The sequence below is a fragment of the Heptranchias perlo genome, chromosome 20, assembly GCF_035084215.1.
Source record: "Heptranchias perlo isolate sHepPer1 chromosome 20, sHepPer1.hap1, whole genome shotgun sequence".
Taxonomy (NCBI): domain Eukaryota; kingdom Metazoa; phylum Chordata; class Chondrichthyes; order Hexanchiformes; family Hexanchidae; genus Heptranchias; species Heptranchias perlo.
In genome coordinates, this window is record NC_090344.1 from 18472866 (window position 1) to 18499574 (window position 26709).

At 43.4% G+C, this 26709-nt stretch overlaps 4 non-coding genes across 4 annotated transcripts; 3 read left to right on the forward strand and 1 right to left on the reverse strand.

Moving 5' to 3' along the window:
• The first annotated feature begins 626 nt into the window (after positions 1-626).
• On the forward strand, positions 627-700 carry trnat-agu (transfer RNA threonine (anticodon AGU)). The gene has a single exon. It is a non-coding gene; the product is annotated as a tRNA-Thr (tRNA).
• A 4139-nt stretch (positions 701-4839) lies between these two features.
• Positions 4840-4921, reverse strand: trnas-uga (transfer RNA serine (anticodon UGA)). Its single transcript has one exon. It is a non-coding gene; the product is annotated as a tRNA-Ser (tRNA).
• A 6090-nt stretch (positions 4922-11011) lies between these two features.
• trnan-guu (transfer RNA asparagine (anticodon GUU)) lies at positions 11012-11085 on the forward strand. Its single transcript has one exon. It is a non-coding gene; the product is annotated as a tRNA-Asn (tRNA).
• Positions 11086-19533: 8448 nt separating this feature from the next.
• Positions 19534-19618, forward strand: trnak-uuu (transfer RNA lysine (anticodon UUU)). The gene is given in 2 exon segments: positions 19534-19570; positions 19583-19618. It is a non-coding gene; the product is annotated as a tRNA-Lys (tRNA).
• The last annotated feature ends 7091 nt before the right edge of the window (positions 19619-26709 follow it).

Consider the following 26709-nt stretch of genomic DNA (forward strand, 5'->3'; position numbering starts at 1 on the left):
GTATCTTCAGCCTAATTATTTTCTCCATTGCCATTATTTTACTTATACGAATCCCCTTGATTTATTAACAGTTTTCCTCGTGTCTCTGGTATGTTAGCCTCATCCATTTCTGTGACGACCGATGCAAATTAAAAATTTAGCAACTCTGCCATTTCCTGATTTTCAATTACAATATCACCTCCATCTGTCTTCAAGCGGCCCACATTACACTAAGCCTCCCTTCTTTCTCTTAATATACTTGTAAAAACCTTGAGAGTTGTCCTCATTTTCCCTCACAAGTTTTTCTCCTTTTCCCTTTTTGCTTCTCTTGGGATTTTTTAGTTTCAGCACCACAATAAACAACACTTCGCTGTAAAGTTCGGCTCAATAGTTCTCCAATGTCAGAGCGAGAATTGTCTGAAGCCCTAATTTATTAAACGTAACAAATACAATCACACATAATCATCCATGTATCAACGCACTGATGGATGCACAAAGATATACACAGCGAGAAATCCAGTCAGTGTCGGAATGCACAGGTGAACGGACAAGCGAAATGGACAGAGAGAAAACGGCCTGAACCCCCAATAGTGAAGTGTCGCTGATAGATATTAGTGAGACGAGGTGGGGCTGTTGCATCATCAATTGGCGCTGTGGCTTAATTGGTTAAAGCATCTGTTCAGTAAACAGGAGATCTTGGGTTCAACTCCCAGCAGTGCCTTGTGCAGCTCATTATTTTACCTAATTTGTGGAATTTAGCGACAAAATAACACTTTGGTATTTGTCTTTGTTCAGGTTTCAGGAGGAAACGGATAGCAAGATGACTGTTCAAAAACGCCCTTTCATTCCACAGACAGACCTCTCATGGAATGTGTTTGTCACACGTTAATTTAAGGACACGTTCTTGTTTCTGGGCTCACGATTTGAGGTTCAAAGTCGGAACTCGTCCAAATTTGGACCAAGACTTGTGATCTTGACCTGCGGTGCAAACGTTTGCAAATAGGAAAAATAAGTCTTCAAATCGCTCCACCTGAATCTCCAGACTCGGATGAAATATATCCCAGGATGTTAACCGAAGCAAGGAAGGAAATAGCGGAGGCTCTGACCATCATTTTCCAATCCACCCTGGCAAAAGTTGTCGTGCTGGAGGATTGGAGGATTGCTAAAGTTGTACCATTGTTTAAAAAGGGAGAAAGGGATAGATCGAGTAAATACAGGCCAGTCAGCCTAAACTCGATGGTGGGTAAATTATTTCGCACAATTCTGAGGGACAGTATTAATCGTCATTTCGAAAGGCACGGATTAATCAAGGACAGTCAGCGTGGATTTGTTAAGGGAAGGTCGTTTGAATTGAATTACTTGAGGAGATATCAAGGAGGATCGATGAGGGTAGCGCGATTGATGAAGTCTACATGGGTTTTAGCGAGGCTTTTGACAAAGTTCTACAGGGCAGATTGGTCAAAAATGTAAATGCCCATTGCATCCAAGGGACATTGGCAAGTTAAATCCAAAATTGGCTGAGTGGCAGGAAGCAAGCGGTTGTGGTCGACGGGTGCTTTTGTGACTGGAAGGCTGTTTCGAGTGGGGTTCCATGCGGCTTCGTACCAGGTCCCTGCTTTTAGTGGTACAGATCATTGATTTAGAATTAAATGCAGGGGGCATGATTAAGAAATGTGCAGATGATACAAAAATTGGTCCTGTGGTTGATAGTGAGGAGGAAAGCTGTCGACTGCAGGAAGATATCGATAGAGCGGAACAGTGGATAGAAAAGTGGCAAATACAATTCAATCTGAAGAAGTGTGAGTGAGTTGTGGGGGGACAAAAAGGCAAAGGAGTGCACAACAAATATTGTTATTAATTTGCCATTTACACGCACATTCTGCAAAGTTGTTAATGTCGTCCTCATTTTTCTCATTTTTCCTTTGTATTAACTGCAGCTCGCAATTAGGTGTCATCCCTAATTTTGGAATTGTACTTCCGATTCCCGTGTCCAAATCATGAATGTAAATTTTGAACAACAGTGGTCCCAGAACCGATAAATTGTGAACAACAGTGGTCCCAGAACCGATAGATTGTAAACAACAGTGGTCCCAGAACCGATAAATTGTGAACAACAGTGGTCCCAGCGCCGACAATTTGTGAACAGCTGTGGTCCCACGAATTTTGATCTTGAACTGCAGTTGAAACTTTTGCATAAAAAGAAATAACGTCCCCAAATCGTCCCACGTGAATCTCAAACGCTTTGGGAAGAAGTTTAATAGAAACAATCAGGACTTTAAAGGCACCTCAACGACCTGAACTTCCGTTGAATTAATTTTGTTAGCCATTACATTCGACCGTGAAATCGCTCTTGACTTTCATCTCATTGAAGCAGAGTGTGGCCGCTTTGCATCTGTGAGCATGTCTGTGACGTGTTAGCTTTGATATTGATCGCTTCCAATTTGTAAAATTCATCAATCGTCAGGGAAAATAAATCGAGAATCGAATTGTCCTTCTAAGTGATGAACTGAAGGGATTGGTGATCCAAGCAGATCTGGAAAATGCGTGGTGCAATCGGTCAGGAGTTCCAAATCCACCCTCCAGCCACTCGGCAATTATATTGAATGAACTTTACTCTGGCCCAGTGTCGCCGCACTGAAATCGAGTATTTCTCCGGCATGTTTTTCTTCATAGTTGCTGGTTTAAGAGTGAAGACTGGCTGGTTGGATTTTAACTCCTACAAGCTTTAATCATTCATTTTTCACTGACTGTAGACAGTTGTTATATTGGTCGCTGCAATCTCAAAGTTTAGCCCAGTGAATTATTGGTTTAGCAGGTGATCTCTTCACCTGTTCTCGGCGGTGTTATCGGTTAGCGTGAAAGTTTGATGGTTCGAGCCCTTATTTTATTTCATCCTCAGGATTCATCGCCTCAAAGTTCCAGGGTTTCAACGCATGTTTTGGAATCAAGAAAATGTACCGGAATCATTGCCAGCTGAGCAGGGCTGATATTCTACCAATTACCCTGCGGTCGGGAATCAGGCACATGAATCATTTAAAGGAATGGAACATTGGCTTCACGGTAATTACAATTCTCCTTGACAGACACGCCCCCGAAAGGCCCGAAGGGAGGCCGCATTCGCAGCAGGAGAGCTGGTTCGCTGTGACATGGAGATTTCTGCAGTGAGCGAGACCAGACTGTTCCTATGTTCAGAGAATAAATTTCACACCCTTTATTTTGGAAAAGCAAAACGGTGGGGATTTTTGTCATAGCCCGATGCCTTTCGTGTTGTATCGGATGTTCCTCGTTGCGTTACTTTCATCTTGATCGGAGAACCAGTTCGGGCGCTCCTGTGATAAACAGCGACAATTGCCAGTTAATGTTAAATTTAACAACGACTCCACTGCGTTTTTAATCCCACTCTTAAGATGCAGTCTTTAAAATGAAAAAAATTCATCACATTCAAAGCATAAAAATCTTATTAAAGTTTTGACCGTCTCTCGGTAACCACGTCAACATCGCCTTCAGTCTGGAATAGAAAGTTATCGATTGATTCATGGTGATTAAAACAGGGACTCAACTACGAACAGGATTTAATTAGCTTCATGTAATTAATTTAATAAGTCCACAACTCTTTTTCAAGTTAATTCCCTGACTGGGAATCGAACCTCGCGGCGGTGAGAGTACCGAATTCTCACCACCAGGCCATTGGGGAGCTCCCAAGATTGCGCACGAGACAAAGTGGAACTGATGACATTATTTTTTCTTTCGCTCTTTCATGATTCATTCAGCTCTGTGTTTATTCTCAGGCCTCTTATCTCTCCTTCTTTTCAGCTTCTGACTGTGGCTAAATATGAATAATATAGAACATCTCACAGCCCCGGCATATTTGCTGTTTCTCTGTGCAGTTCTGTGCAAATTCAAACTGTACGCAAATACCGACAGTGCCTCTCTCTCACTCCCCACAGAAGCAGCAGGAGATGCCACTTTAAACTGTCAGTTGCTTCAAACGATTCACGATGGACCTGCGTGACCTTGCAGCTTCCCCAGGAGCTGCATTCGGTGCGTGAATTTTGGAAATGGAAACATGTCCATCAGCAGCTTGTGGTCGTATTTTACCTCACTTTCCATTTCATGTACATGCCTACTTGCACTTGGTGATGTCATTGCCTGAACATCACCTCTGTCGCGATATTATTTCGAACAGAAAATGCCATTTTGTGCGAGCAGTTTGTCTGGCAGGAAAATGACCTGAATTACAAAGGGCCAAGTAGGAAAGGCCGCGTTGCTCTGCTTGTTCGCAGCAAAGAATTTTCATCGTTTCCTTGGGGTTTAGTGTTTAGGATTCGGCGCTTTCATCGCCACGGCAAAGGTTCGATTGTCGGTCTCAACATCCGCATATTATACACTCTACCATAAGTGTACTGTACTCAAATTGCTGATTTTTTCATTGTGAGGGGAAGAAACATAAACGTGTGGACATTAATTACGAATTCATCAGCTGGGTTGCTCCTTTTCTTTTCCTACCGTCTCAGTCTTTCCATCTTTACCCTTCTCTGCTGGTATTGCAGGTTCCATCATTCTTCGCTGTTCACGATGCCTGAGAAGTCCATCAGGAGAAAACAGGCAAAGTCAAGAGACAGAGACAGGGAGAGATGAAAACATAGAAATAAGTTGTATAAATGTCAAGTTCTGCGAACGAGCAGAACTTAGAATGGAGCTTGGGAGAGATTCCTTCACGTGTCTTGCAATTTTGCAAGAGATCATTGGGCTCCGAGTTAAAAGCGTCGTTGACGATGGAGCACCTCTCTGAGGGAGCGAACAAGGTCCGTTCGTTCAAGTTCATATTAATTTGAACACTGAACAAACATTAAAAAGTAGCGCTGCGAACAGGATTCGAACCTGTGCAGGGAAACTCCATTGGATTTCAAGTCCAACGCCTGAACCACTCGGCCATCGCAGCTGCAAACATCAATGATGCACAGCTATAAATCAGAATGCGTAGGGTTATCACACGAGATCTGTGACACTTTGTTCTCTCAGACAGGTTTCCAACTGGAAACTTACAGCTTGTTAATGTGCTGACTTTGCTGTCTCGGTGATAGAATTCTCATTTATCACGTGAGAAACCGGGGTTCGATTTCCGGTTCGTTTCGGATTATTTTCATTCTCCATTCATACGATCGCGTGAATTGTGCGACATTCGCCCTCAGCTTCAATCTGCGCACCATTTCGAGACATTTTCCATTCTCCACGTGTGTTGCGTCGAAGCTGGGTTGGAAAATCACATTGCAAGTCTAACACCTTCATCATTGGGTCATCGCAGCTGCAAGCGACAAATCCGACACCGCTGCAGAAGAGAATGAAGAAGGTTATGACAGGAGAACTCTGAGACTGTATGTTCTTTTAGACAGGTTTCGAACTGAGCGCATGCCGCCGGCTGCTGTGTGGACTTTGTTATTTCAGTGATCAAATTCTTGCTTTCTGCGCGGGAGGCCCGAGTTCGATCACCGCTCCATCGAGGAGCATTTTTCATTCTCCATTCATGAGGTCACGTGAATTGGGATACATTGACATTCAGCTTCAATTTGAACACCATCTTGTGACATTTTCCTTTCTCCATGTGTGTTGTCGTCGACAGAACCTCTGCATTCTGTCCTCCATGCACTGGAATTAAGACAATCCTGCCGACTACACCGCTGACAAGACGTGAGAAGCCAATTAGTGATTTTGGACTAAAAATGGTAACACCGCAGGGCTCGTCCGGGATCTCTCACATAACAATCAGCAAATCCCCAAAGCGAGAATCATACCCCAAGACCAACGAGCCACTGATAACAGAGGGGTGCAACCAATGCAGAATTCTGTGCCACCCACAGCCGATCGGCCACCATTCTGTCCATCCTATCACTTTTTCTATTCTGATGTACGGCAATGTGAAGACTTACATTAACTATTTCATATCAACAATATTAGCCTCTCTTTACCACATTCGTTTCGAATGTGCGACTTGTAATATCAAGTGAGACTTTGCAGAATTAATTGCTCTGTCGCTTCATTGTTGTCTGTCTCGGCATCCGCAGATTATCCTCTCCACCACAAGTATAACAGTGACTACACTTCAAAAATACTTCATTGGCTGTAAAGCGCTTTGGGACGTCTTGATGTCGTGAAAAGCGCTTTATAAATACAAGACTTTGTTTTTATACTGGGCTAAAAGCACTGATAATTTCACTATGAGGACGAAGAGACATCAATATGTGGACATTGGCTCCGAATTCATCATCTGGGTTGGTCCTTTACTTTTCCGACCGTCTCAGTCTTTCGATCTTTACCGTTCTCTGCTGGTGTCGCAGGTTCGATGAGCTTGGGTCGTTCAATGAAGCCTGAGAAGTCCATCAGGAGAAAACAGAGCGGGACAGAGACAGGGAGAGATAGAGAGATAAAAGTATAGAAAATAAGCCTGAATATCAAGTTAGCAGAATTTGAAATGAAGCTCATAGAATCGTTACTGCACAGAAGGAGGCCATTCGGCCTATTGAGCCTGCCCCGGATCTCTTCAAGAGCAATCCAGTTCGTCCCATTTCCCCGTTCTTTCCCTGTAGACCCGCAAATATATTTCCTTCAAATACTTGTCCAATTCCTTTTAGAAATTAACGATTAAATCCATTTCCAACACCCTTTCAGGAGATGCATTCCAGATTATAACTACTCGCTGATTTAAAACGTTTTTCCTCATGTCGCCTTTGGTTCTTTTGTCAACCACCGTAAATCTGCGTCCTCTGGTTCTCGACCCTTCCGCCAACGGGAGCAGTTTCTCTTTATTTACTTTATCTAAACCCGTCATGATTTTGAACACTTCTATCAAATCTCCACAGATTCTGCAGTCTATCCACGTAACTGAAGTCCCTCATCCCTGAAACCATTCCAGTAAATCTTTTCTGCGCCACCTCTAAGGCCTTCACATCCTTCCTAAAGTGCGGTGCTCAGAATTGGACACAATATTCCAGTTGTGGATTATTGTGAAGTTTCCTTCAAGCACCTTGAAGTTTTGCAAGAGACCACTGGGCTCCCAATTAAAAGGCTCTGCCGCGGTGGAGGATCTGTCTGAGAGAAGGAAATGCGGCCCGTTATCTCCAGTTCATATTTATTTGAGCATTGAACAAAACTTTAAACAATAGCGCCACGAGCAGGATTCCAATGAATCACCGAAAGACCCTGTCGAGTTTCAGATGTAACGGCTTAGCCACTCGGCCATCACAAGCAGTGAGTGCTAGTAATGCAGGGCTGTAAATCAGAATGCGCAAGGTGCTCAGAGGAGATTTGTGAAATTATATGTTGTTTCAAACAGGTTTCCAACTGGACACAGAGAGCCCGATGCCATGCAAACGTTGCCGTTTCACTGGTAGAATTTGCACTTAGCACGCGAGGGAACAGGGTTCGTTTTCCCGACCAATTAAGGCGCATTTTTGTTCTGCACCTCTGAGATCGCCTGAATTGGGATAAATTCACCTTCAGTTTCAATCTGCACACCGCCATGAGGCATTTTACTTTCTCCGTGTGTGTTGCGTCGATAAACCGGCTGCATTCTGGCCTCTGGAACTCAAACATGCTCGAGAATTAAATCAATGCTGCTTTCTGCAACGCTGAAAAGATGTGAGAAAGAAATGAGTGAATCCTCAATGGAAATAGTGAAACAGGAGGGTTCTGGGATTTGAACTGGGGACCTCTCACATATCAAACAGTGAAACGGCCAAAATGAAAACCATAATCCGAGAACAAGGAGCAGTCAGGAACACAACCGGACAAACAGTCAAAAATATCCCTGTTACCCACAACCGATCGCCCATTCATTCAGACCGCTTCTGTCCATCGAATCATAGAATGGTTACAGCACAGAAGGAGGCTATTCGGCTCATCGAGCCTGTGGCGGCTTTTTATAAGAGCAATCCAATTAGTCCCATTCCCCGGCCTTTTCCCGGTGCTCTGTATTTTTCCCCTTCAAATTCCTTTTTTAAGTCACGATTGAATCTGCTTCCACCAACCTTTCAAGCAGCGCATTCCAGATCAGAACTATTCGCTGCGTAATTAAGTTTTTCCTCATATCGCCTTTTGTTGTTTTGCAATCACCTCAAATCTGTGTCCCCTGGTTCCCGACCATTCCGCCAATTAAAACAGCTTCTCTTTGTTTACTTTATCTAAACTCTTCATGATTTTGAACACTTCTATCAAATCTCCTCTGAACCTTCTCTGCTCTAAGGCGAACAACCCCAGCACGAGGCAAATGCGGTCAAATGGCTTCAATTAATTTATTTGATCATTGAACAGACCTTTAAAGACATGCCTTGTTTGGTGGAAGTGTGAGCTCGTGGTTCAAATCGCTGGTTTCAATGTTTGGTGCGTTTCTCGATTCTAATTTTACCACTGACAGAATTTCTGCAAATATCCATTTTGACCTGTTCACAGAAAACCCGATTGTAGTGCGATGGAGCAGAGGATGTGAAAGTAGCTGAAAGTGAAAGTGCAGATATTAGTTTCATCACAGTGACTGGACACGTTTCCACAGGTAAGGACATCTCACCTTAAGATTCTTTCCAGCAGAGTGGGACAGGTGATCAGAGTGACCGGGCTCCAGCGGCGCAATCAGTCCTTATATTAGTTCCAGGCTCTGTTATAATTCGAATCTCAGCCTGAGCCTGGAACTAATTCGAATCTCAGCAAGATCAAACAATCCTTTTCCTTGGGAACATTTCGACCGGAGTTGAAGGTACAATTGATGTGTTCCAAAATTCATTTAATTATCTGAATTGCCATGTGGTTCCTCCGGACTACTCGGTTGCAAGAGCAGATGAGATGTTTAGTATTACTTGTTTACAGGAGGGAGGCTGCAGTTTTGTAGACACAAACTATGATTTTGATCCATCTTCAAATCGTGGGATTTAACTGGAGCTTTAAACCAGCGCCAGAGGCCGCTCAGCCAGGATACTTTCCATCCTACACTTCAGGAGCTAGTTTTACAGGAATAGAATTACTGCAAGCAAGAATTCTACCCCTGAAGCACCAATGCTGCCACGGCAGCAGGATGCATGTGTCCAGTTAGAAACCTGTCTGAAGGAACATGTCGTCTGACAGAGCCGGAAGTCCAGCAGATTGACTTTCGGTCTGAGCAGATGTTGAGTCTCCTTCTTGAGAGAGTTTCGCCAATCCAGCTCAGAGCGGTTTAAGAATCATGAATTCGGGTGTGACTGGAGCCACTTGTGTAAGATCAAGTGTCGGGGGCAGTTTCACATCCCTGACGGACATTAATGATCCTGTTGCGGTTTTGCTGCAAAATTTCACTTCCCAGCTCCCGAACTAAAATCCAACGCCGTTGCAACTCGAATCAACAACCTTTGAATGGCTTATCAAACAAAACAAGTAGAAGTCCAACATACTAGTCATTGCACCACAGGGTCAGTTGCCAAAAAAACGAGTAAAAAGAAAGACGTGTTTCTCCGGTCCAGGGGCAAAGTGAGAATGGATGTTATTCAAAAAACTGTCCCCTCGAATCTGTCTTGATATATTTCTTTGTAAAGCTTCGATTTTAAAAGTTACAAAAAGACGAAATAAATAAAGTAAATTACAAGAATCGAATCCGTGATTAAGGCGTTACAACACACTCTAAGCAAATGAGTTAACCGGCCGTACTGACGGTCCATTAGATATTTTAATTAATTTCTGTACCTGTACGCTAGTTGGTAGCGCTTTCTGTACTTGGACCCCTAAATCTCTCTGCTCCTCCACAGCTCCCAGTTTCTCACCATATAGAAAACATTCTGATTTATCTTTCTTAGATTTAAAGTGGATGATCTCGCTCACCCCCCATTGAACTATATTTGCCGCAGTTTTGCCCACTCACTAAATTTATCAATTCCCACTTTTCAACTTCCTGCTTCAATCTTCATGACATTTTGCGTCACCAGAAGGCTGCGTGTTCAAATCACGGGGTAACCGTTACTTTTCGAGCTGATCAGATTCTGGATCGTTCCGGGATGAATATTGTATCTGCTTTTTCTCAATAAACAGAACCTTGCTCTAAAGTCTGCTTCCCTGGTTCTCAAATTTCAGGAAGGCGTCTCATTCCGCCCTCGTCTTTTGATTTTGACCTGCGGTTGAAACTTTTGCAAAGATGGAAAATAAGTCCCCAAATCGCTCCACGTGAATCTTAAACGCTTTGGGAAGACGTTCAGTTCAAACAATCAGGAATTTAAAGGCACCTCAATGACCTGCACTTTCTTGGAATGAGTTTTGTCCGCCATTGCATTCGACCGTGAAATCGCTCCCGGCTTTCATCTCACTGAAGTGAAGAGTGTGACCGCGTTACATCTGTCAGAGTGGAAGTGACGAGTTTGGGGTCGGTGTGGGTCGTTTACAACTTTTGAAATCTCACCAAGCAGCAGAGAAAAAGAAACTTAGAATCAAATTGTCCCTGTCAGTGATGAATTGAAGTGAATATCGCTCCAAGCAGATCTGGAGAACTCGCAGTGCAGCCGCACAGGAGTTCCAAATCCACCCTCTCGCCACTCGGCAATCGCATGAACTGAACTTTACTCTGACCCAGTGTCACCGCGCTGAAATCGAGTATGTCTCGGCCACACTTTTTCTGAACATCATGGTTACTGGTTTAAGAGTGAAAACTGCCATCCGCTTCACTGTAAGTGCAAGAGACAACTTTGTAAACACCGAGTCGTGTCACAGACCTGCTCGTCGGACCTGCTCATTTCATCTCATCTCATTTTCAGGAAACCTGAATATTACTAGAATAGAGAATGGCGAATCACAGCTCGAGAAATCAATCCTCTCGACCACGAGGGGACGGAGTCTTCCAACATTCAGGTGTTTAATGGCAAGGTGAGTTTAATGTTCAGGAATAATAGAGCACAGATTTTCACTCGTGCAAACTTCACACACTTTATTTTGGAAAAGTAAACTGATAGCAGAGAGAATTTATTTTGATCGCTGCAACCTGAATTTTTAGTTCGTTGAATCAGTGGTTCAGCAACAAACATGTTTTGTCTCTGTGGCGCAATCGCTTAGCGCGTTCGGCTGTTAACCGAAAGGTTGGTGGTTCGAGCCCACCTCGGGACGGTGGGGTAACTTTTATCTTCATGGTCTCGCATTTCCTGATTTCTGATGTTTGTTTTGGCTGCAAAACAAATGCCCGGTTTCGATGGCCAGCTGAGTACGGCCGATCTTCCACCATTTCACCTGTGATTGGCTTCGCGGAAATCTGAATTCTTCTTGACAGACAAGGTCCGAAGGTTGCAGGAGAGCCGCTTCACTCTGACATGGATATTTCTGCAGTGAGCGACACCAGACTGTTTCCACAATGAATGTCACTCCCTTTTATTTTGGAAACGCAAAATTGTATTCACATTCCGATGGGTTTCAGTTGATTTGTGAGAGATCATGAAAGGATCCTGCAGCGCTGCCTTGGATAATAACAACAGTTCTAAGCCGCATTTCAGTCGCGGCAACAAATCCCTGCATCCGAGTATCTGCACCCTTAAATCCGAGTTTCTGCACCCTCACACCGGAGTATTTGCACCCTCACACCGGAGTATTTGCACCCTCACACCGGAGTATTTGCACCCTCACAGCAAAGTATTTGCACCCTCACACCGGAATATCTGCGCCCTTACAACCATTAACTCATCAACTGTCCCCAATCATCTTTATCAGCGTCAGGAGCCCGAAACAAAACCCAACAGTGAAGAAATTGGTTTTATGATTCTTCACGAATGTACGGACACATTTTTGTTTACGGTACTTTAAGGGAGATTTGGGGAAAGTGGCCGCTGATACTCAGAAACTACTACTTGTTACTTTTTTTTTCAGCGGGTTCGTTGGTCTTCGGGTATGATTCTCGCTTCGGGTTTGGTGTTTGAAATATATGAGAGATCCCGGGTTCAAATCCCGGACGAGCCCTCATTTTCCCCCTCGCCCCCCCCCAACCCCTGGACTTTTGATCTTGAGCTGCTGTTCAAACTGGCAGGGTGTTTGGAGGTATCTCAATGATCTCATGTCCTCTGAATGCATTCTGCTTGCAATTGCAATTGACCTTGAAACCGCTCTCGGATTTCATCTCACTGAAGCAGAATGTGGCCGCTTTTTATCTGTCAGCGTGGAGGTGACGAGGTTGTGGTTGATAACCGCGGGCACACCTGTCCGGACATTGGTATTCAGAATGTACAAAATGCTGTCTCAAATACTCTGTTGTCATCCAGGGAGCTCTAGTTTTCCATGCCCAACCTTTCCCCGAGTAAGAATGTATCCAGTCTGTACCTGAACTATCTCCTCACTCAAAGCCTCCCATTGCTCATTTACTGTTTTACCTGCCAATTTTTGATTCCAATCCACCTGGACCCGATCCCTTTTCAACTCGCTGAAATTCGCTCTTCCCAGTTGAGTATTTTCATACCTGATTTTTCCTTGCATTTTCCATAACTACACTAAACCTGCTGCAAATGCTCCCCCAGAGAATCATGCTCCACTTGCCCCACTTCTTTCCCCTAAATAAATCCAACACTGCTTCCTTCCTCGTTGGGCTGAAAACATACGGATTAAGAAATTTCTCTTGTACATATTTCAGGAATTGCTCGCCCTCTTTAACTTTTACACTGCTATTTCCCAGTCTATATTCGGATAAATGAAGTTCCCTTTTATCACTACTCTAAAATTATTGCATCTTTCTCCAATTTACCTGCCAATTTGCTCCTCGATCTCCTTCCCACTATTTGGTCCCCTATGGAATGCATCCAGCAGCGTAATAGCTCCTCAATTGTTCCTTCATTCCAAACAAATAGATTCTGCCTTTGAACCCTTAAGCAGGGCGACCCTTTCTACCGCTGTAACAGTATTTTTGATCAATATTGCCTGCTCCCCTCTAGCCCCGCCCCCCTCCATTTTTTCCCTGCCTTTCCTGAATACGTTGTCACCTGGAATATCTAAGTGGCCACTCCTCCGCTTGTTTGAGCCAGGTCTCCATTATTGACAATATAACACAATCCCATGTTACCACTTGTGTCTGCAGCTCACCAACATTATTTACCAAGTATGTTAAACACAACATCAGGGCATAAAGGTCGGACAAGTTCTAATGCCCAATTAAATGTTCTTTCCACTAATGTACGTAGCATAAGAAATAAAACAAGTGAATTACAAGCGTAAATTAAGCTTATAGTGCATGACGTAGTGCTCATCACTGAGACCTGACGACAAACTGAGCATGACTGAGATAAATATTTCAAGTTATAAGCCGTTTAGAAAGGATAGGGACATTGGAAAAGCCGGTGGAGTAGCGATATTGATGAGGGATACTATTACTGCATTGGAAAGAAGAGATATCAGTAAAGGTGAGCACGCAGTAGAAACGCTTTGCGTAGAAATGAGTAACAGAATAGAATACAAGACTTTGGTGGGAGTTGTTTATAGACTTCCGGATAGCAGTGAAAAAGTAACAGGATACACAAAAGTGGAGAGGGTGGTCGGGGTCTGGAACTCACTGTCTGAAAGGGTGGTCGAGGCAGAAAACCTCAACTCATTTGAAAAGGACTTGGATGTGCAACTGAAGTGCCATAATCTACAGGGCGATGGACCAAGTGTTGGAAAGTGGGATTAAGTTGGAGAGCTCTTTTTCGGCCGGCACAGACACGATAGGCCGAATGGCTTCCTTCTGTTCGGTAACTTTCTATGATTCCATGATTCCGTGTGTGGGAAGGGATTCACTCAGTCATCACACGTGCTGAGACACCAGGGAGTTCAAAAGTGACTGCAGGAGTTGGATTCTGCTGTTAATCTCATCCAGGACTGAACTATGTTCATTCCGACATTTGGGGTTTGTTTCTGCTGATGTTAATAACCCCTATAACTGGGCTGGAGTTTCATGTTCTGGATATCTGTTGAATAAATCAGCTTTGTTTTAAACATCTTGTTGTAGATTTTGGTCTTTCCCACCTGAGTGTTTAGCATCACCTGACTGGAGCTCAGAAAGGACAATCTGGGGGGAGGATCGTCCGGTGGGAACAGAACTTCAACCTGGACACAGTCCTTCAGGGCCACACTGAGAGGGGCAAACGGCACTTTGGTCTTTCTTGTCTCTCTTCACTGATAGCAAAGTGGCCGTGCGGCATCCAGTCTAAAAATGACTGTGGTAATTATTCTCTGAAGATTTAACCTCTTTGTCTGACAGTCCTGAGTCGACCATTTAAGGCAGGCGTTAACTCATTTAAAATAAACCCGCTTAAAATAAATGGGTTATGAATTGTGATTTCCGTGAAGCCAATGTTCCATTCCTTTATATGATTGATGTGCCTGCTCTCCAACCACAGGGAAAATGGTGAAATATCAGCCCTGCTCAGCCGGCAATCATCACTGTACATTTTCTTGCAGACAAAACACACATTGAAACCCTGGAACTTTGAGGTGATGAATCCTTAGGGAAAATAAAATTAGGGCTCAAACCATCAAACCTTCGCGTCAAACGATAGCACCACGAGACAGGTGAAGAATTTACCGACTGAACCAATAATTCACTCAGCTAACCTTTGAGGTTGCAGTGACCAATATAACATTTGTCTACTGTCAGTCCAAAATGAATGATTGAAGCTTGCAGGAGTGAAAATCCAACGAGCCGGTCTTCACTCTTAAATCAGCAACTATGAAGTTAAGAGAAACGTGCCGGATAAATACTCGATTTCAGCGCGGTGACACTGGGCCAGAGTAAAGCTCAGTTAATATGATCGCTGAGTGGCGAGAGGGTGGATTTGGAACTCCTGATCGACTGCGCTGCGCATTTTCCAGATCTGCTTGGAGCACCAATCCCTTCAATTCATCACTTACAGGGACAATTCGATTCTCGGTTTCTTTTCCCCGATGCTTGGTGAAATTTTAAAATTTGTAAGCGACCAATATCAAAGCGAACCTCGTCACCGACATGCTCACAGATACAAAGCGGCCACACTCTGCTTCAGTGAGATGAAAGCCCAGAGCGGTTTCAAGGTCGAATGCAATTGTAAGTAAAGCTCGTTCAATGAAAGTGCAGGTCATTGAGGTGCCTTTAAAGTCCTGATTGTTTGAACTGAACTTCTTCCGAAGGTGCTTGAGATTCAGGTGGAGTGATTTGGGGACTTCTTTCCCCTCTTTGCAAAAGTTTGAACCGCAGGTCAAGGTCAAAAGTCTGGGGTTAAATTCAGGCTTCTCCGTGCTATGACTCTCGAATTGAGAATGATACCCCGACCACAACCAACCCAGAGACAAGAGCGTGTCCTGACATTGACGTGTTACTGTCACATTCCATGAGAGGTCGATCTGAAAAATGAAGGGGCATTTTTGAAGCGACATTCTGATCAGTTCTGTGTTGGCTCTCTGAACAAGGACAAACACCACACTGTCTGTTTTCGCATGTCAGATTCACTCAACATCATAAATTACATAAAGGCGCCGCTGGGATTTGAACCCAGGATCTCCTATTTACTCGACAGGAGATCCTGTCCAGTAAACAGGAGCCAATTCCTGGTATTGGTTTTCACTTCCTCTCATTAATATCTATCAGCCACACGCCACATTCTGATGGGGGTTCAGACTGTTCCATCTTTGTCTGTTTCGCTTGCCCGTTTCCCTGTGAATCCCGATACTGACTGCGTTTCAGGCTGTGTTTATCTTTGTGTGTCCATCAGTGCGTTGATACACGGATGGATATGTTTGCTTGTGTTTGTTTGTTACATTAAATAAATTAGAGGATCCGACAATTCTCGCTCTGACACTGAAGAACTAATGAAGCAAATTTCACAGCGAAGTGTTGTTTATTGTGGTGCTGAAATTTTAAAAAATCTTAAGAGGTGCAAAACGGGAAAACGAGAAAAACTTGTGAAGGAAAATACGGACAACTCTCACGGTATTAACAGTACACAAAGAGAAAGAAGGGTGACTTAGAGTAGTGTGGGCCCTTGAAAGACTGATGGGGGCGATATTGTAATTGAAAATCAGGAAATGGCAGACTTGCTAAACACTCAAAGAAAAGGATGTGGGTAATATCCCAGAGACACGAGGAAAACTGAAAATAAATCAAGGGGATTCAGTGTAAGTAAAATAATGGTAATGGTGAAAGTAATTGGACTAAAGGTAAACAAATCTCCACGACCTGATGGTTACCATCCCAGGGGATTAAAAGGAATCGGTGAGGAAATTGTACATGCTTTAGTCATGATCGTTCAAAACTCTCTTGAATCAGGAATTGTTCCATGGATTGAAAAATTGACAACGTCACTCCATTATTTAGGAAGGGGAGGAGAGATAAAGTAGAAAATTACAGACCTATTATTCTGGCGTCTGTTGTAGGGAAGTTACCAGTATCTGTTATTAGGGAAAGAATGACTGAGCACTTGGATACACATGAATTGATCAGAGAGAGCCAGCATGGATTTGTAAAGACGAAGTCAAGTCCAACGAAACTAGTTGAACTTTTGGAAGATATAATAACGTGGTAGATAATGGAGTGTCTCTGGGTATTATATGTATATTGACTTCCAGAGGCATTCGATAAGGTGCCAGATAAGAGACTGTTAACAGAAATGGGAGCACATGGAAATTAAAGCAACCCATTGACATGGGTAGGGAGTTGGTTGGGAGGTAGGAGACAGAGAGTAGGGATAATGGATCTGTGCTCAAATTGACAGGATGTGATTAGTGGTGTCCCCCAGGGATCTGTACCGGCCCATCAGCTTTTTACTATATGCTTAAATGACGTAGATGAATGAATGAGAGCCGCATATCCAAGTTTGTCGACGACACCAAGTTAGGAGGCACAGTGAGTAGTGCAGGTCGGAGCATAAACTTATACGAGAAATTGATAGGTTAAGTGAGTTGGTAAAACTGTGGCAGATGGAGCTTACATAGAATTACATAGAATGTACATCTCAGAAACGGACAATTCGGCCCAATTAGACTCTGCCGGTGTTTATGCTGCAGACGAACCTCCTCCAACCCCTCTTCTTCTAACCTTATGAGCAAACCCTTTTATTCCTTTATTCCTTTCTCCTCCATGTGTTTATCTAGCTTCCCCGTAAACGCATCCATGCGATTCGTCTTAACTACTTCTTGAGGTAGCGAGTTGCACATTCTAACGAGTCTCTGGGTATATATGGTTCTCTTGAATGCCATATTGGATTAATTAGTGACTATCTTTTATTTATGGCCCCAAGTTTTGGAATCCTCACCACCAAAAGTTCAAACACCTTTTCTACATCTGACCTATCAAACCCTTGCATAATCTTGACGTCCGATATCAGCTTAGCCCTCAGCCTTCTCTTTCCGATGGAAAAGAGCCCCAGTCTGTTCAATCTTTCAATATGGGGAAGTATGAACTTTGGACCTAAGCAAGATAGGTTAGAATATTTTCTAACTGATGATAAGCTAGAAACTGTGGAGGGTGAAAGATGTCTAAGGGTCCAAGTGCAGAAATCACTAAAAGTCAGTGAACATTTACAAAAAATAACCCAAAAGGCTAATGGAATGTTGGCCTTTACCTTAAGGGAGCTGGAATTCAAAGGGGTGTAAGTTATGTTCCAGTTATATAAACTCTGCTGAGACCACATTTCGAGTCCTGCATTCAGTTCTGGGCACCACACCTCAGGGAGGATACATTGGCCTTGGAGGGGGTGCAGCGCAGATTCAACAGAATGATACCGGGGCTAAAATAGTTAAGTTATGCGGGACAGGTTGCACAGACAAGGTTTGTATTTCCTTGTGTATTGAAGATTAAGTGATGATGTAATCGAGTTGTTGAAGGTGATTAAATGAGCCAATGGTGTGTGTGCGAGCTGTGAAACAGCTTGAAATACCAATCCTCTCCACCACTGGGGACTGAGTCTTCCAACATACAGGGATTTTCACTCGTGCAAGTTTCATCCACATTTTCCGCTCTTCATTTCTCCGACTTGTTTGTAGCGCCTTTCCCTTCAATTCAGGACTTGAAGGAAAAATTCGATTCTGCTGTCAATCTTCGGGTCACATGGTGAGATTTCAAATAATTGAAAACGTCCCTTATCACTCTCAATATCGTCACGTGTACGTTTGACGAATGCAAAGCGGCTTCAATCGCGGTTTGGCTGCACAACTCGTTCAAAGATACTGTCGGTAATTGGAGGGTCTTTCAAATCATGACACGAACATAACAGTTCGCACTGCCGTTTTCCCCAAGACGCTTCAGATTCACGGGGAATGATTTCGGTCTGGCGTTTACATCTGTTCCCTCTTCACAAATCCACCTTTGAACACGGGACTTTTAGTATTTATGATAACCGATACCAAATCGGTTTGTCCTGTACTGTACATTACTTTCTAAATATTACAGATAAGCAGAGCACTTGAGCTGTCACAGCTGTGACTTTGACTTTTCTCCCTCTCTTCTCGATCTCCCCGGCAACTGCCACGAATCACAATCTTCTGTCACAATTCTCCATCAGAAAGTTCCGAACCTCGGTTTTCAAATGAAATAACGCCCATCTCTTCAATCAACGACAGCTCAGAGAGAGTTTCTTAGTTTCAGCTCCCAATTTCCCCAAATCCTCAAAGTAGCATGAAAATAATTGTCCTTAAGTTAATAATAATATAATTAAAAGTTCTTATCGTCTGGGGTTTTGTTTCAGATGCCACGGCTTTTAAATGTCGCTGCGGATGTTTAACGAATCGCCTCTTGGTTGGAGGCTTCTGTGTGGGAAAGATCACGAAGCGATAATTGAGAGACCGAGGATGAAGCTGTTTGATGGGAGCACTGGTGACACAGACCGTGCGCGGCTCCAGTGGCGCAATCGGTCGGCGCGCGTCATTTATACAATAATTATACACTCGAGATTGTGAGCTCCAGCGCCATGTCAATAGTTGAACCTTCCAAACATTTTGACTGGAGTTCAATGTAAAACCGGTTCCATAACGCATCGACTTCTTCATGTCTCCATGTGGGCACTGAGGCTCCTCTGGCCTCCCGTCTTGCAATAGCAGGCGAGAGTTTATTTGTTTATAGGAGGGAGAGGGGACGATTGGTGACAGCTGAAATGGTAAAGCGGCCGGCACAACATCTTTAAATCTAAAGAACCAAAAACACAATTCTTCTTTCCGTGAAGCAGGTATTCATCGGTTTGAAGTGTCGTGTAGGGAAAATTCGGGAGGCAAATCTGCTGCCCGTTGTCACGGTGTAACGGGTGAAATTATTCAGCTTTCAATTGTTGATCGGCTGAAATGTCGAGAGGCATTTTCCAGCTCCCATGTGGAAAAAGTTTGGCTTTTGAGCCATTGGGTAAGGTGGTTTTTTTTTCATTGCTGCTAACGAATGACAATACATTTTGTACAAACAAGAAGAATTGCAAAATCACGAGTTCACTGTCCATGTTTCTGACATCATGTTCAACAGAAACAAGGATTCTCCTCAACACGTTGCTGAAAATTGGAGAAAAGGGATCCTCACTCGAATTGGACATCGACAGGGATAATTCTGAGTCCTACCATGAATCTGTATGATGGAAACCAATTAATCAACAAGCCTGGATAGCTCAGTCGGCAGAGCATCAGACTTTTAAAGCAGGTAGTGATCTGAGGGTCCAGGGTTCAAGTCCCTGTTCAGGCTAAAAGTTTTAAAACAGCTGGCAAGTTCTGCTTTTCCAGCGGACCGAAAGGAGCAAGAGTTGGCCACACAGTCCCTCGAGCCTGCTTCGCCAATTTGATAAGGTAATCGCTGATCTTTGACCTCAACTCCACTTTCCCGACCGATCCCCAAATCCCTTGAGTTCCTTCGTGTCCAACATTCTATCCATCTCAGTTTTGAATCGATTCAATGGCTCAGCATCCACAGCCCTCTGGGGTAGAGAATTCCAATGGTTCACAACCTTCTCAGTGAAGAAAATATTCCTCATCTCTGTACTAAATGGCCGCCCCCTTATCTTGAGATTATGACCCTTAGTTTTAGACTCTCCAGCAAGGGGAAACAGCGTCCCAGCATTTAACCTGTCAAGCCCTCTAAGAATTTTATATGTTTCAATGAGATCACCTTATTATTGAAAACTGCAGAGAATATAGCCCATTCTCCTCAATCTCTCCTCACAAGACAACCCTCTCATCCCAGGAATCAATCCAGTGAAGTTTTGTTGCACCCACTCTAAGGCAAGTGTATCGTTCCGCAGGTAAGGGATTAAAACTGTACACAGTACTCCAGATGCGGTCCCACCAAACCCGATATAATTACAGCAAGGCTTCCTTATCTTTGTAATCCAACCACCTCGCAATAAAGACCAACATACCATTTGCTTTTCTAATTGCTTGCTGCACTGCATGTTAACTTTCTGTGCTCCGTGTGCAAGGACACACAAATCCCTCTGAATACCAACATTTCGCAGCCTCTCACCTTTGAAAAGATATTCTGCTTTTCTATTCTTCCTAACAAAGTGAATAACCTCACATTTCCCCGCGTTATAATTCATCTGCCAACTTCTCGCTCACTCACTTAACCTGTCTGTATCACTTTGCATCCTCTTTGCGTCCTCCTCACAGCCGACTTTCCCACCTAGTTTTGTCTCGTCAGCAAACTTTAATACATTACACTCGGTCCCCTCATCTAAGTCAACAATATAGATTGTAAATATCTGAGGCCCAAGCACTGATATTCACGGCACCCCACTAGTGAAAACCTGCCAACCCGAAAATGACCTGTTTATTCCGACTTTCTCTTTTATGTACATCAACAAATCCTCAATCCATGTTAATATATTACCCACTATCCCATGAGCCCTAATCTTGTCGAACAAACTTTTGTGTGGCACCTTATCGATTGCCTTTTGAAAATCCAAATATTCTAGATCCACTGATTCTCCCTTATCTACCCTGCTATCGACACCCTCAAAACCTCTAAGAGAGTTGTTAAACACGATTTCCCTTTCACAAAACCGTGTTGCATGTGCCTAATCATGTTATGATTTTCTAAGTGTCCTGTTATCAAGTTCCCAGTAATAGATTCTAACATTTTCCCTCCTACTATTCTCAGGTTAAATGGCTTGTCGTTCCCTGTTTCCTCTCTCCCTCCTTTCCTGAATAGCGGGGTTACGTTTGGTACCTTCCAATCCATGGGGACCTTTCGAGAATCATGGGAACTCTGGAAGTTAAAATCAATGCATCCATTATCTCTGCAGCCACCTCTTTTAAAACCCTGGATGTAGGCCACCAGGGCCAATGAATTTGTCAGCTTTTAGTCCCATTAATTCCTCCAGTACTTTTTCATTACTAATCTTAATTGCTTTACGTTCCTCACTCTCATTAGAACCTTGGTTCCCCAATAGTTCTGGTATGATTTTTGTGTCTTCTACTATGACGACAGATACAAAATACTTGTTTAACGTCTCTGCCATTTCCTTATTCTCCAATATAAATTCTCCTGCCTCTGTCTCCAAGGGACCCATGTTTACTTTCGCTCATCTCGTCCTTTACACATTCTTGCAGAAGCTCTTACAATCCATGTTTATATTTCTTGCTGGTTTACCCTCATTCTATTTTCTCCCATTTTAGCAATTTCTTGGTCACCCTTTGCTGATTTCCAAAACCCTCCTAATCCTCAGGCTAACTACTCTTTTTGGTAACAATATAAGCCTCTTTTTTCATAATACTATCATTAATTTCTCCAGTTAGCCAAGGTTGAGCCACTTTTCCGGTGGTGTTTTTAATCCTCAAACGAATGTAATTTTGTTGAGAAATTATGAATTATTTCTTTAAATGTTCGCCATTGATTATCTATCATCATATTTTTAATCTAATTTTGCAAACCACCTTAGCCAACTCACCCTTCATAACTAAGTTATTGATTTTGTTTAAATTTAAGACCCAAGTTTCGGACTTAACGACATCACTCTCAAACTCAATATGAAATTCTATCATATTATGATCATTCTTCCCCGGAGGATCATTTATTTTAAGATTACGAATTAATCCTGTCTCATTACACAATACTCGATCTAAAATAGTCTGTTCCCTTGTTGGTTCCTCGACATATTGTTCTAGAAAACTGGCTCGAATGCATTCCGTGAACATAAGACAGCTGATCTGGAGTTGCTGGCATGATGTCAACACGATGGGAGGACTTATGACGAGAAGACACGGCCAGATCTGCCAGGTGAATTAGATGTTTGCTGCAAACTCGGAGAATTAATGAAACCAAGACTTCCCTGCAGAGCAAGGAGTTGGAAAGAAAGATGCTGGGCATTGAGAGGCGAAGGATTTTGTCTGTTGCAGGATGAATGGACAAACGGATCTCAACTCCCTGCTTCTTTTCTACACTGACAAAAATATCATCTCCGTGCTTCTTTCAGATAATGAATGTCTGAATGCTGAAGGGATCACTGATCCAAGCCAATTATCTCCACTCGCACTCTCATTCCAATCTTGCACACGTTGCTTCGCTTTGAAATTGTGCATTTTTTCACACTGGGATTCAACTTGAAGAAAGCGATGCTGTGATCAGCTGGTGTTGTTCAGGAAATGGAGAGCAAAAAGATACATAAAAGGCTAATGATAACAGTGACTGTTCGAACACTGAGCTACAGTTAAAGATTGGCAACCTTTAAAGTGTCAGGCAGCAGATCTTTTCCAAATCATGACAGAAATGGCAAGAAAACTTCATGCACACTTTGATGAGCGGCACGACTTTCGAACAGGAGGCATTTTACAGAAGGCAAGAAAGTGCATTGTGTATCGCTCTTATGGGTTGTAAAATTGAAGAATGATGGGCTGCTGGCTGTTCAGGCAGGAGCGGTGAAATTACTCATGTTGATCAGGAGCGAGCTTTGTGCTCAGTCGGGGGAATTTGGTTGGTGCTATTTTGAACAACACCAGGAAAGTCAAATTCCCTGATCGGGAATCAAACATGGTGGCGCGGCGGTGAAAGCACCGAGTCCTCAGCACTGGACCACCAGCGAATCTGCTGCAATTTTCATTCAAGCAAGCAGAGCAACGCTGCCTTTCCGACTTGTACCTTTGAAACTCACGTCACTTTCGTCCCAGACAAGTTGCTCGCACAAAATGGAATTTACTGTTAGAACATGAAAGACTTGTTCAGACAACGACAGCACCAAGTGCGGGTCGGCAGGTACATGAAATGGACAGTGAGGGGAAATATTACCACAAGCTGCTGGTGTAACTGTTTCCATTTCCAAAACGCACGCACCGAATCAGTGCAGCTCCTGGGAAAGGTGCAAGGCAAAGCAGGGCTGTCATGTCTCACTTGAAGCAATTGAAACACACAAGATTCTGCCATCACGTGTCATCTCCTTCTGTTTCTGTCACTACTTTATCTCCACCTTCCTCTGCTCCTCCAGATGCCGGTGAATTAGATGTTCAAAGCAAATACTGCGACTTAACGAGAAAAAAAACCTTAACTGGAAAGCAGGAGAGGGGGAGAATGATGCTGGGCATTGAGAGACGATGGATTTTGCAGATACCTGGATAAATAGACACAACGACCTCATCTCCCTGCTTCTTCGGATACTGAATATCTTAATGCAAAGAGATGTTCTCACTGCCCCAGGCCCATTATCTCCAGTCGCATCTCCCACCAATCTTGCCTTTGTTGCTTCGCTGTGAAATTGTGCAATTTTTCACACTGGGATTCCATTTGATGAAAACATTGCTGTGATCAGCTCGTGTTGTTAAGGAGATGGAGCACAAGGAGATACATAAAAACCTAATGATATCACTGCCTCTTCGGACACTGTGAGCTACTGTTAAAGCTGTGCAATATTTAAAGTGTCAGGCAGCAGGTCTTTTCCAAATCTTGACACAAATGGCAAGAAAACTTCACGCAGACTTTGATCAGCGTCATGACTTTAAAAAAGCCGGCATTTTATACAGGCATTCCACACTCTGGACCTTGACCCTTCCCCTGGGATTCTCACTATGAACCGGTGGGATTTGTTTTGAGAAAGGATGTCCCAGCTCTCCACCTTAAAAGGGACACGGACAGGACCAGATGGGCTGAATGGCACTGGTTTAAGACATCACTGCAGTGCCTAGAAACCCTGCTCACTAAGGTCTGTGAGTGTTGGATGGGACAGTGTAGAGGGTGTGGAGAGAGCTTTACTCTGTATCTAACCCGCGCTGTCCCTGCCTTGGGAGAGTTTGATGCGACAGTGTAGAGGGAGCATTACTCTGTGTCTAACCTGTGCTGTCGTTATCCTGGGTGTGTTTGATAGGGCAGTGCTGAGGGAGCTTTACTCTGTATCTTACCCGTGCTGTACCTGCCCCAGGAGTGTTTGATGGGACAAAGTAGAGGGAGCTTTATTTTGTATCTAACCCGTGCTGTACTTGCCCTATGAGGGTTTTGTGGTACAGTATATGTAACCCCTGCTGTACCTGCCCTCGGAGTGTTTAATGGCAAAGTAGGCAAAGTAGAGAGGATCTCAACTTTGTATCTAACTAGTGCTGTACCTGTCCTGGGAGGGTTTGATGGTACAGTGTAGAGGATCATTTGTCTGTATCTAACCCATGCTGTACCTGAGTGGAGAGTGTTGACACTGGGTGCTCACCTCGATGAGAACAACATTTAACCAGAAGATGATAAGATAAACCCATCTGCTCCTCGCCTGTACACAGACATTAGGAGACATTGAGTGTCCCTAACACATTTAGACAATGCCCATAATCAAATTTTGAACACTACCCTGAGATCTCCCCTTACCGTTCTTTGATCTATGAAAAGAGTCCCAGTTTCTCCAGTCTCTCCTCATAACTAAAGTCTCTCGTCACTGATATTTCACATTTCAGTGAATCTCTTCTGCACTCTCTCCATGGCCTTGACATTTCCCCGAGTGTAAGATCCCCAAAACTTGACACAATATTCTAACCGCAGCCTAACCAATAACTTGTACAGGTTTACATGGCCTCTGTCCTTTTGTACTCTATACCCCTATTTTTAAAACCGAGGATCACATGAATTTTTTCAACCACTTGATCAACTTGACCTCCCACTTTTAAAGGTTTGTGTATCTGAACACTTTGCAGGCTTTAGAAATATTAACATAACATGGCTAAAATACATTGACATTAAATGTCTGATATAATGTGTATGATGGGAAAGAGAAGTTTAATCTGAGTTAGAAACTCAAACAGGCGCTTGACTGCAGGCAGGTCGCCATGGCAATCAGCCATTCCATTCCACAGAATCGGCTGGTTGGAATCTCTAATCCGATAAGGGGAAGGAACAGGACTTTTTCTGTTATTAACCATAATGTAAACCTAAACCAGAGTGAGCAATATAGTAGATCAGATTGTAATGTGTGATGCTTATTTAATGAATATAAAATTTTATCTCCTGATGTCAAGCAGCATACAGGGTAAGATAAGGCAGAAAAGGAAAGCTCATGTCAGACACCGAGAGCTCAATAATACAGAAAGCCGAGAGGAGTATAAAAAGTGCAGGGGTGAAATTAAAAAGGAAATTAGGAAACCAAAGAGAGGGAATCAAAAAATATTGGCAAATTAAATCAAGGACAATCCAAAGATGTTTAATAAATACATTAAGAACAAGAGGATAATGAAGGGAAGAGTAGGGACTTTTAGAGACCAAGAAAGGAACCAATGTGTGGAGGCGGATGATGTAGGTATGGTTCTTAATGAACACTTTGCTTCCGTCTTCACAAAAGAGAGGGATGGTGCAGACGTTGTAGTTAAGGAGAAGGAGTGTGAAATATTGGATGCGATAAACTTAGTGAGAGAAGCAGCATTGAGGGGTTCAGCATCTTTGAAAGTAGATAAATCATCAGAGAGGGATGAAATGTATCGCAGAGTGTTAAAAGAAGCAAGGGAGGAAATAACGGAGGCTCCGACCATCATTTTCCAATTCTCAGTGGATACAGGCGTGGTGCTGGAGGATTGGATGACTGCTAATGTTGTACTATTGTTTAAAAAGAGACCGAGGGACAGATCGAGTAATTACAGGCCAGTCAGTCTAACTTCGTTGGTGGGCAAGTTTAAGAATCAATTCTGAGGGACATGATAAACCATCACTTAGAAAGGCACGGAGTAATCAAGGACAGTCAGCGTGGATTTGTTATGGGAAGGTCGTGTCTGACTAACTTGATTGAATTTTTTGAGGAGGTAACAAGGAGAGTCGATGAGGGTAATGTATTTGATATAGTCTACATGGATTTTAGCAAGAGTTTTGACAAGATTGCACATGGCAGACTGGTCAAAAAAGTACAATCTCATGGGATCCAAGGCAAAGTTGCAAGTTGGATCCAAAATTGGCTCAGTGGCAGGAAGAAAAGGGTGATGATCGACTGGTGTTTTTATGACTGGAAGGCTGTTTCCAGTGGGGTTCCGCAGAACTCAGTACTCGGTCCCTTGCTTTTTGTGATGTTTATTAATGATTTGGACTTAAATGTAGGGGGCTTGATCAAGAAGTTTGCAGATGATACAAAATTGGCCGGATGGTTGATAGTGAGGAAGAAAGTGAAGGAAGATATCAATGGACTGGTCAGGGAGGCGGAAAAGTGGTAAATGGAATTCAATCCGGAGAAGTGTGAGGTAATGCATTTGGGGCCGGCAAATAAGGGAAGGGAGTACACAATAAATGGGAGGATACTGAACGGTGTAGAAGACGTGAGGGACCTTGGAATGCATGTGCACAGATCCCTGAAGGTAGCATGACAGGTAGTTATGGTGGTTAAGAAGGCATGTGGA